Source organism: Triturus cristatus, chromosome 8 (assembly GCF_964204655.1).
Source record: "Triturus cristatus chromosome 8, aTriCri1.1, whole genome shotgun sequence".
Taxonomy (NCBI): Eukaryota; Metazoa; Chordata; class Amphibia; order Caudata; family Salamandridae; genus Triturus; species Triturus cristatus.
The window spans coordinates 81,139,149-81,151,561 of record NC_140591.1 but is presented as its reverse complement, the minus strand read 5'-3'; the positions used below and the strand labels follow the sequence as shown (position 1 = coordinate 81,151,561).

Here is a 12,413-nt window from a genome sequence, read left to right as displayed (position 1 = left end):
TTGTGGCTGAGAACATAGGCTTCTCTGGATAGTAGCAGGAATTGGTTCACTTACCAATTGCATTTCGTTCATTCATTAGCCATTACCATAATTCATATTATGTCCATTGTCACACGGTAAAAAGCACACATTTGCTAATGCTTCTCTTCAACAACCTTTTCACAAGTTTTAAGTCAGTAGTCAGTAGTTTGTTTGATTTAAGTTGATAGAGCACACTGATGTAGATAGAATGTATAGATGTTCATAATGCACTTTACATTGGCTCATTCGGCCTAGAGCAGTGTTCTTCTGTTGGTCAACACTACCCTTAGCTTCCCTTTGCCCCTGGTTCTCCGCTCTGGTGGTACGGGGTAGGGCTACCGAGATCACCAACACTACACACAGTTGTGCCATTCCACAATGTGCCAGGACAGCTTTAGGCTGAAAGTGATCTTGATGCCTTCTAACTGTGATTAATGGCGACGAGGATAGGTAATGCTTTCAACTAGATTCAGCGCCTTTTCTCTGTGGGGCTGGGATTCGAACCTTTGTTCCAACACCAGCAGCTGTAGCCACTAGGCCACATCTCCTGGACTGACATGAGCATAAGTCTCGAAGTGATTTCTTCTGGTTTCACAGTAATCTACAATACCTGCACCTTTTGCTCCTGCCCAGAAAGTGCTGACCGCCGTCCTCGGTTCTTACTGGGCACCACCTTTGGGTATACGCACACTACCCAGAGGGCACGGGGCACACTACTGCACACCAGTGTCTGCAAGACACAGGCATACACTGTCCCCAGGGGACATTGGCTTTAGAGTGTGCCCTTTGACCATTCCTTAACACATTTTTCCAGTACCAAATGGGCATTGTTCTTTTGCGTCATTGTTTGCATTCTTGCAGACAACTCATTGTGCCCAGGACCACACCACCAGTACCGCCGGGGTATGTTAGTTTAGGTTAAGTTCTTACTAAGTGCAACTTACACCCTGAGTGTCTTGACGTTGGGACAAAACAAAGTAATCTAACAGCATTCTATCAGAGATAAAAGTGAAAGGAACAGGAAGCTGCATGGTTGAGGGAAAAGCAAAGTCTTCCACATTTGCAGAGGTCTGAATACTGCTGGAGATGGAGAGGGGGGTGTATTATATTCAGTCACTGCGGCCACAGAAAAAGCTCTTCCACCTAAAGTTTTTAACTGAAATTTCAGTATCTCAAGAAGAGATTGGCCCCAAGATCTAGGCAGCCATTTATGGTTTACCAGTTGAAGCGCTGGTGCAGCAGAGAAAGGCTGGGAGCTTAAATCGCTTTGTGAGTGAAATCCAGAAATGTGGACATGATTCGTTCTTTCACGTGTAGCCTAAGAGCGGCTAGAGCTGGGAAATGTGAGCCCTTAACTTTGGACCCGGAGCAATACTGAGCTGCATAATTCTGGGTTATCTGGAGTCTGCTAATCAGATGATCTGATTGATCAAGGTAAACGGAGTTGCAACAGTCCAAATGTGCAAAAATATTAGGATTGAACATTTTCAATTTATGTCAGAATAAAAAGAGATGCATAATGCGTAGTGCCATATGCGAACTGAGATCACAACCCACAAAAGTACACATACATTAATGTTGACGTTTACTACACAGCAGAGGGGGGAACAACCTTTACAACGCAACTTTTACAACGCACTACACTTACAACGCATTTTTTACAACGCACAATCCATTACAACGCATGACATTACAACGCATGACACTACAACGCATTTTTAAAAACTACCTTTACAACGCATTCCATTACAACGCATACTACCATTACAACGCATACCATTACAACGCATAATATTACACTACGCTATCCAACACTTACCCTACTGTTGCACCCCCTGGAGTTAGAATAGTAATTTTTACCCCTATACTATCCAACACTTTCCCTACTGTTGCACCCCCTGGAGTTAGAATAGTAATTTTTACCCCTATACTATCCAACACTTACCCTACTGTTGCACCCCCTGGAGTTAGAATAGTAATTTTAACCCCTATACTATCCAACACTTTCCCTACTGTTGCACCCCCTGGAGTTAGAATAGTAATTTTTACCCCTATACTATCCAACACTTTCCCTACTGTTGCACCCCCTGGAGTTAGAAAAGTAATTTTTACCCCTATACTATCTAATACTTACCTTAAATGCAATTTAATATTATGCGTTGTAATGGTATGCGTTGTAATGGTAGTATGCGTTGTAATGGAATGCGTTGTAAAGGTAGTTTTTAAAAATGCGTTGTAGTGTCATGCGTTGTAATGTCATGCGTTGTAATGGATTGTGCGTTGTAAGTGCATGCGTTGTAAAAGTGTGCGTTGTAACGACATACATCCCAGCAGAGGGCATACAGCCTGTGTTTTATCCCAGTTTTGCCTTCAATAAGCACAAACACGTGCTGCCCCTTCAATAATCTGCATGCACCCTCAACTGATGGGGCACAGTATAATTCATAACTGAGGGCACACCGTGGCGGCCCCATTAAACGTAAAATCTGCCTATGTGCCTAGAGGCTGCTGCAGTGAAAATAGAGGTGCTGCAGGGGAACAGACGTGAAAAGGGAGAAGTAGAAGCTGCCGCACTACAACCAGCTATTGGTAATATGACCAAAACAGGATCCACTCTAAGATCAGCTCTGTATCTGCACAACATTGTGCATCACAACAGATATATTCTTATTGACTTGAAACTGAGAGCAATTGACAGCAGCCTCAAAGCACACTGGGGAAAGCGGACCCCAAACTGGACAAGCTTGCTTTCAAATAAAGAACGGATGTAAGAACCAAAATGTGTCCACCATTCCCCTAGCAGATCCAAACGCAGGGGAGATTGCATTGGATGCTATCTCAGATATTAAGGGATTAATACTTTTTGAAATGAGTTCAAGCCGTTGGGCCATAATTGAAAAGGAGACCACCTCACTCTCCAAATGGACCAAATGAAAGAACCTAAACAATCATAGTCCCCAGGCAGAGGTGACCCACAAAGCTGTATGGTAAAAGGGGTTCAAGAGTTGTGACAGAAGGAGGAGAAAAGCGAGGACAGCACAGGGTGCATTGTGAGGAGCAGGTTTGGGATTGTAGCCAGTTGTTAGGGCAATATGCCACATGAAGAAGACCTTTAGCCTATGTGCAGCAGTTCAACTTCACTCGCTCTTGTTGACCGACCCATTACGGCAATGTTAGCAGCAGTGCAGTGGTGAGCCACCTGCTTTGTTACTTGAGTCAAACATACCTCAAAAGAGACCATACAAGGGGTGATTAGGTTGTCAGCCTGAACATTAAGACATAGGGTGTTTTGAGCTTCCAGCTGGCACAGGGTGGGGTTTGCTCCCTGGTAGGGAGGAGTGGAGCATGGAAGGTATCTGGGTGGTGGACAGAGAGGGAGGTGAAACGCTTGTGGGGGAGGTCGAGGTAATTTCTCTGAAGGGCAAGTCCAGTTAAATTGAACCTATGTAGGGTAAAGGGCGCTCACCTGCATCTCTGTGCTTCTGTTGTGGAACCCTCCTACTGGCAGCGAGTCACCCATTCAGGAGTCTGCATCTCAGTGTTCTCTCCAGCGGAACCTCCTTGTTGTTGGAAGGCGCATGAATTCTTGTGGCCCCAGATCCAGTAATTAACTGTTAGATTCCTCGACCTGTGGTAAATAAAATAAATATTACCGGACTGAATTTCATGCGGAATCTTAAATTAAAGTAAATAGCTCAAAATAACAAGAGGCAGAATCCGTGGTATAAGAGGTTTTCTAATGGGCTTTATTCCATTCAAAATGGCCGACTCGAGTGGCGGCCTTCAGGTTCCGTCACCACGAGGGTTCAGGAAGTGAAGTACAATAACTTATTAACAGACATACATTTTTATAATAAGTGCATTACAATGAAACGAATGTAGAAGGCGTAACATTTGATAAGAAAAATGACGTAACAGTGACATAATCAAAACTAGGCGTAATAAGGAATAAAAGAAACATAATTGGCTTGCATTATCAGACATAGGTGGATCTATAAGATAATACTTGGCATAGATGCGCGCGCAGCAGCATGACGTGTAATTGACGTGTAACTAGGGGGTGAAGGGGACTTGACATTTAGCTCTACATGTGGAGACGAGAAGTCTGGGGTCAAGTCATCCTAATCCCAAATCATATCTAACATCCTATGTTTAAAGAACTATGTTATCCACAAGGAAGAGACTCTCGGACAGAATCTATTCTATACTGACTATGTGCGTGTACAAGCGTCTAAGTGTCTATATGAGATGCGAGGGGCAGAAAACTTTCCATAGCAACAGGGCTATGAATCACTTGCATGAAGACAGAGAAGCCTGGCCTTTTGCTTGGTAACTGGAGGAATGTTTACTTAAACTACTAGGCAAGAATGCATCGGCTGAAGAGCAAAATAGATAATTCGAAGGTGAAATACAACTTCTTGGCAGACAGGCGAAAACTGGCCGAGGCAGGCACCGTTAGCTGCACAGAGAGTAGGACAAAGTTCATGGATACAGATGCGAGCTCAAGCTGAAGCTGTCAGAGACAGAGAGCAGGGAAAGGCTTTGAGGACAGAATCGGGCCTACTCGCCTGAACTGTAAAAATGGAGTAACTTGGCCATATAAAGTCGGTGGTCTTTTATACTTAGGAATCGAATATCCAGCCCATTGATGGCGGATCTGACAGAGAACATGTTGACGGTAGACACACATATGTTTGCGTCTTAGAAACTGGAACTGGAGGGAACATACATGTACTTGTAACATGCATATAGAACCGTTGGGGTCCAAGATAGGGGACATAACTGACCAGGAAAATCCACATTTCCACATTCCCTCCTTGTCCCCTTCTTGCCCTTCACGAGACATCAATCTTCATCATTCCATCGATTTGCTCATGGAGCATCATTTCTTCTTCCTTCTTCTTCCGGGATCTTGAGCGAAAACCTTGATGTGGAATACACGATGTGGCACACAGACCACAAATCGCTGGTCCACATTGCAAACATATGCAACAACTGAAAAGCATAAGAAGGCCAATACCTAGGAAGGATAGAACTCTCCATCCCCAGGCTGATATCACACTCCAAAACCACCCGGACCACGTCCAAGTGCCTGGATTCTCGTGTATCTGGCTTACAATCTTATGAAGGCGTGTTATAGCTTTATATACAGATGGCGAATTTTCTGGTATGAAAATGCAGCAGCTGGATCCGATGACCCTGCAAGCTCCGCCCCTATCGGCCAGGATGACGTCAAGGACAAGACGATTCTGGAGAACAACAATTCTCATCACTGATTGTTCCTCTGTCAGATTGCCTAGGGCGGCTATAGTCTCGTTTACTACAGCTTCAAGAGTCTTGGTGAGTCTGCGTATCAGCTTACTATTTGATATTGTACCTATATAGGGAAAGATACCTTTATTGAAATCTACATACTTGTCCCATGCCGTCTCAGTATAATCGACAACTGGGAGATCTCTTCGCTCTCTATTGTGTACTAAATGAACATTTCGATAATAATCAGGAGGAGCTAGGAAAACAGGTGGCAGAAGGAATGCTATGTAACAGGTACCATCCCAATCTAGAGGCAGACGCATATATGCCGTCTGACCACATATAAAGTAAGAATGGCGAGAAGCTCTAAATGAAGATTTGCCTTGATCACTATATTCTACTGTAGTAACGCATTGGCTATGGCCCATATGTATGGAACCAACTTTTCTCACACATAATTCACCCTTTACTGGAAATACTGACATAGTGGGCAGAATTAGTTCAACTTCGGATTTGACATTCAAAATCATAAGATTAGGCGTAAAATTACCTAATTTATACACTTCATTTTCTAAATCAGTTCCTGTTCTACTGGGGTGACCCTCCTTATTAGGGTGACAGACTTTGAATAAAACTAGATTTAGATTTCCCCATATCCAATGTTGTTGATAAACTGCTGTGTCTGGGTCTATGGAATTTAATAAACTAAACCATGCTCCACAGGAGCCATTGCGTGTAAATGGATGTGGAAAGAAAGGCAGAACTCCTTTGTTATTCTGATAGGGAGGGAGTCGGCCACACACCCAACAATTGGTCACATTACTAGTCTGATGGGAATGATGTAACATACTAATGAATGTGTTATTGCGCAGCGCAAGTCTATAGGACAACTCATGTGGCGGTAGGTCACTAAAAGAATGTTCATCAGTTATATTGAAAACACGTTTAGAAACAGGATGATATATGTGCAAAATCATACTCGTAATAATTACTAAAATACTCAATAAAAACAAAATTAATAATGTCACAATACAGTGGTTACGCAGTAATTTACAATAAGCATGTCGTTTCATTATGATTCTGGACTCTGCATCATTCAGACCTAAGGGATACATGTCGGGACAGATTCAACCGCTTCACCTTGGAGAGGACTTAAACAATCAAATCGTCCGACAGTTTAGATCTGGACCTGAGTTTCTGTTTATAGCACTGAGAGTCATTTTGTTCAACAAAAGGAAGTTTTGAATCAGTCTGTGAGGGAGTGCAGGGCACAGTGTCTATATCTGAAGGTAGTCCATGAAATTTTTTTATATGGGTGGAATGCACCCATCCTTTCCGTCCTTCGATCTTCACAGCTGTTCTGGTCGTCAGCAGGACCTGCTTAGGCAACTTCCACCTAGGATCCAATTGGCTTTTCCTATCAAAATTCCGAACCAGGACAAAGTCCCCGGGGACCACGTCATGGGGTTTCACCTCAGTGTTGTCAGGAAAAGCTGCGACCACCTGTGAACGAGAAGATTGTAGTGCAGACATCAAGGAAGCCAGGTAATCTGTCAGCATATTACAGTCAACATCAGTTATTTTACGGGGTATAGGCGTCCCCCACATATTCGGTGGTCTACCAAAGATCACCTCATACGGGGATAGCCCTGTTCGAGAGTGTGCTACCATTCTCATGTAGAATAGCGCAACTGGTAAGGCTACTATCCAGTCCACACCTTTTTCCTGACATATTTTGGACAATCTGATTTTTAAAAGTTGATTATGTCGTTCCACGAGACCTGCTGCCTCGGGGTGTCGGACACAGTGGAATTTCCACTGATATCCCAACAAAAGTGAGACATGTTTCATTAATTCGGATGAGAAAGGCTGGCCGTTATCTGAATATACAACACGTGGTAAACCGTACCGTGGGAAGAATTCTCGAACTAGCTGCTTGGCAGTAGTCGGGGCAGTGTAATCTGATACGGGATACGCCTCTGTCCAACGGGAGAGAGCGCAGACAACTACGAGGACATATTTGAATCCTCGACAACGTTCCATCTGAATATAATCCATCTGGAGGACTTCAAAAGGATGGTCAGGAGGCTGAAATCCACCCTGCTCTACGGGAACACTCTTTCCTGGATTAAACTGACAACATATCATACAGGTACGAACTTTTTGTTTAGCTGCTGCTCGTAAATGTTTGTTGAACCAAATGTGCTGAATGCTGTCTAGCATAGCCTTCTCTCCTAAATGTGCTGGACTGTGAACTGTAGCTATAATGGCTTGAACCATGGAATCAGGGAGAAACCATACAGATTTCTCTTTCGTCATCCATCCTTGATCTGTCTGGATCCCTCCTAGTTCAGTCCACTTCTTTATTTCTTCTGCTGTGGCATGTGTCTGTATGTCAATTACATCAAGTGTGGGATCCTTAATTGTCATACACTGTGTTGGTGTCTGAACTATTGGCTTTGTCATGTCGGATGTGCAATTCTGAGCAGTCTGTTTGGCTGTTCTGTCAGCTAAATCATTGCCTTGAGAAATGATATCAGTAACCTTCGTGTGTGCTTTACATTTCATAATTGATATTGCAGTCGGTAAATGAATCGCGTCTAACAGAGCATGAATGAGGGACCCGTGTTGAATATGTGTTCCATGAGAAGTTAAATAACCCCTCTCCCGCCAAAGCACTCCGAAGTCATGTACGACTCCAAATGCATAACGTGAATCAGTATATATGTTGACTTTCTTGTCCGTGGCTTGAATACAGGCTTGTGTTAGAGCAACAAGTTCTGCTGCTTGGGCTGACAAAGTATCTATACAATTTGTCTCAATAACTTCAGTGTCTGTTGTGACTGCATATGCGGCAACTAAATTTCCTGTACTTGTCCTCATACACGAACCATCTACATATAACGTCAGGTCTGGATCTAGCAATGGAACGTCTGTCAAGTCTTGTCTAGGTTTCGTCTTTATTTCAATGATTTCAACACAATCATGAGCTAGTGGGTCTGTTCCAATTACAGGTAATAGTGTAGCAGGATTCAATGTATTACACCGTCGGATCTCTATGTGTGGTTGAAACAATGTCAGTTCATAACCAGTAAGTCTTGCTATGGTCAAGTGTTGTGTTTGTGTTCGGTTCACAAGAACCTCTACTGCATGTGGTACTTGTACTGTCAATGGGTGTCCTAATACTATGGCATCGCTTTGTCTAATTGCTAAAGCTGTCGCTGCCACTGATTTCAGGCATGCAGGCAAAGCCTGAGCTACGGGATCTAATGTACTGGAAAAATAAGCACATGGCTTGCGTGATCCTGCTTGATCCTGAGTGAGTACTGATAAGGCAGTACCTTCGCGTTCTGTAACAAAGAGTGTAAAATGTTTGCTATAACATGGTGTTGCTAAAACAGGTGCTTGACATAAAGCTTCCTTTAGGCTTTCAAAAGCTTGTGAATGTTCCTGAGTCCAAGGGAGAACAGTCGATGTGGCTGCCTCCTGTGTGGTTAACTGAATGAGTGGTTTTGCTAGAAATGCGTACTGAGGGATCCACTGTCTACAATATGAAGTGAGGCCTATAAAAGCCCGCACCTCCTTTTGTGTCTGGGGTATTGACATGTTAGCAATTAACTGGATGCGATCTGGTGTAAGCTGCCTTCCCTCCTTGGACAGCGAGTGACCAAGATAAATAACTCGCTGAACACAGAATTGCAGCTTAGAAGGGGACACCTTGTGCCCCTTGTCGGCTAGGAAATGTAAAACTGTCAGAGAAGCTTTTTCACATTCTGGCTCGCTTCTCGCGGTGATCAGCAGATCATCGACATATTGAAGCAGTGCTGTATTGACTGGCATGTGGATACTGTCAAGTTCTCGTTTCAGTGCTTGGCTGTAGATGCTGGGGCTTTCTGTAAATCCTTGGGGAGCGCGTGAGAATTTAAAGCTGCGCCCATTTAAACTGAATCCGAACAAGTATTGGCTTTCCGGATCTATTGGGACGCTGAAAAAGGCATTCTTGAGATCAATTACAGTAAAGAATGTTGCTTCGGAATCAATTGCTGTCAATAACGATGATATATCAGGGACCACAGGGAATTGTGGTACAATACACTTGTTTAGTTCACGCAAATCAATAACCAATCGGTACACTGGTGGAGCAGTAGGATCAGTTCGTTTAAGAATCGGAATTATCGGTGAATTACATACATTGGAGTCTGTTTCTACAACTACTCCCTGGGCAATTAGCTCATCAATGATTTTCAGCAAAGCCACTACAGCATCATGCGGTAACTTGTATTGTCGCATTCGTGGTAGTACCACTCCTGCTTTCAGTGTGACTCGATAGGGTGTAATGTTCATGCAGCCAACATCCGTAGGGCCTTGTGCCCATAGATGTACTGGTAAAGTCTGTAGTCGGGAATCCATGTCTCTGGATACATAGTGACCTTTAAAATCACGTAAAAACAACCTTACTCCTTCCGGAGAACAACATATTATGGCTCCTAGTGCTTTCAGAGTTTTAATTCCTAACAGATTTTCTGGGCATGATTTAGTAAGCAATAAATCTGTAGTTCGTGTCAAAGGTCCTATCGTAAGCGGTAGAGGCTTTGATACTTCATTAACAATAGGTTTTCCTGAAAAACCAAGGGAAACATTTTGAGAGCCTGAGAGGGGTGCCCCTGGAACTTCACTACGTTTTATAGTTGTTCGACTTGCCCCTGTATCGAGTAAGAATTTTCTATCTTGACCTAATAATTCACTATGTACATAAGGTCCTTCTTGATCTACAGGAATCTCGATAAGTGGTAAGTCAACTTCCCTCTCTAGGCTGGTTCATGCGTAACGCTGGTATTCAGGGTATTCATACTGTGCAGTCTGATACAGTTGTCGTGTTGCGGTTTGTGTGGCAGTAGCAGGCAACGGTGGTGCAGCTGGCACAAACTGTATGGGTTGCTGTGAGGCTGGCATGGACTGTTGCTGAACTGGCACGGACTGTCCATGCAGCATAGCTCCTTGTTCATTCTGATCTTGTCTAACTAATCGTGGTCTCTCCTTTGTAATGCCTGTAGCTATATTACGTTTCAGGACTGGACAATCGTGTACATGATGGCCCAGTTGTTTACAGTAATTGCAGGTTCCTTTTACAGGAACTGCAGAATCACCAGAATGTGTCACACTCTTTTTGTGACCATCTGCTGGTACTGTCTGAGAAACTAGCATTTTCATTTTTGTATCCTTCATGCGTCTATGCTCGTGTTCTTGTTCATCCCTAATTCTATTGTGATGATACTGTAACATTTGTAGCATTTGCGACGGAGTGTTACTTTGCCAGGTACTCTCGAATTTCAATATTCTATTCTTTACTGGAGGTAATGCATTTTCCACTAATTTTGTCACAAATAAATGTGGATATGAGTCACTACTTGCTTTTATACCACTATTTATACCAAAACATTTTTCAAATCGAGCATAATAATCGCTTGTGTCTTCATCTTGCTTTTGTTTGCAGGCTGTGATTGCACCCCAATCTTCCTTTTTTGTAGTTAATAAACGTGGCAGTACCTGTACTAGTAAACCTGGTAATAGTTTAACTTTATCCCCGAGCCCCGAACCTGCAGTTCGGCCCCTTTCTTCCTCTGCTAATGCTGTCCAGTCTATCTTTTGGTCTCCCACTTCCCACTCTTTTTCTTTCAGTTTTTCATAAATGCCAGCAGGCAAAAGCACCTTTAATATCGTCATAATATCAGGAAAGGTGTACTCTCCCATCAGTAACATGTCTTTAATTTCTCGGTGGAAACCCGCTGGGTCTTTATCATGGCTAGGTACTACTTTCTTCATTTCTAATAATTCCATTTTTGATATGGGTGTGTAAACAAATACACGGTGAAACTCATTGTCTTCGCCTTTTATTGGGTGCACTTCTCGTAAAGGATTTTGTCTATCCATATAGTACGGCGTTCTTTCTCTATGGGGCAGCGAGAGAGAATCCGGACTTACAAAAAGGACATACTGTTTACGTGACACTAATATCTCTTTAATTAACTTGTTACTAGAACCTCTCCATCTGTTCGTGAGTAGTTCCGTTAATATATCAGGTAAAGGACCAGGATCAGCATGTTGGCTCTTATATAATATGAGGAGTTGCTGAATCATATAGATTCCAGCTAAACGTTGTTCATCTGTACTGAGATTGAGAAACGTGTGTGCTACGGTCTCATCACCATATTTTTCAGGACTAACGATCCAGTGAACGGCTGATCTGGCTAATTCTTGCTCATCCATGGAATCGAGGAGGTGGTAACCCCTTCGTTCTCGTAGTATTTTATCTGCGGCTTGAAACGAATGTTCAGGAGACTTCAGATTTATTACAGGCGTTGGATACGTTCTGCTATTATTTGGACATACAGAATGTATGGGATCAGAAAAACATCTAGTATTTTCACAGGATCTTCCTCTGCCTACATAGGCTATGGTCTCTGACTGTCTTGCAGAGTCCCCTGATTCGGACACTTCATCTTGCTCAAACTCGTCTGTTCCCAATCTTTCTGCATGAATACGTTCTATTTCTTTACGGATTTTTCGGCACATGGCTATTATACAATTTTGCTTATCGTGTCTCCCTTCTGATATATTCTGACTCCATCTTGTAAGAGTAAGCATTACGTTCATGTCTACCCCCGGACGATCTTGATTTCTGATCACACAGTTTATGAGGAAACGTAACAGTTCCCCCTGTATTTCTACTTTCTGGAATTCCATAGCTCTGTTAATACATCCTGGATCTCGTCCTGTTTGAACAAAATGATATATGTTATCCAGATGCGTAGTCATCCCTGGTAACCTTGCTAAATACTCTGCGGCTCGCCTAATACGTAATGATGCCAGGACCATTTCATCCTCTTTACCAACCACCGGGTCATATCTACAATTTACAAGGAGTTCCTTAAGCGCACGTTCACTTACGAACTTAGGTGTACGTGAATGTGCTGACTCTTGAAAGACAAGTTTATTTATTCTAGGTGGTGTAAAAGTACTGCTAGCACCTCCCGTGGCCCCATCTGGGGCGTCGGGTGTGAAAGGGTTCGTTGAACGTGACACAGCAACTATGGGTGTCGATACCCCTGTAGAGTCGACTGCGGAAACAGATGCGGAAA

At 43.2% G+C, this 12,413-nt stretch overlaps 1 protein-coding gene across 2 annotated transcripts in view; it reads left to right on the top strand.

The window, feature by feature from the left end:
- Positions 1 to 12,413, top strand: part of CFAP91 (cilia and flagella associated protein 91) — a 587,002-nt gene that overhangs the window by 175,055 nt on the left and 399,534 nt on the right. The window lies entirely within an intron of this gene.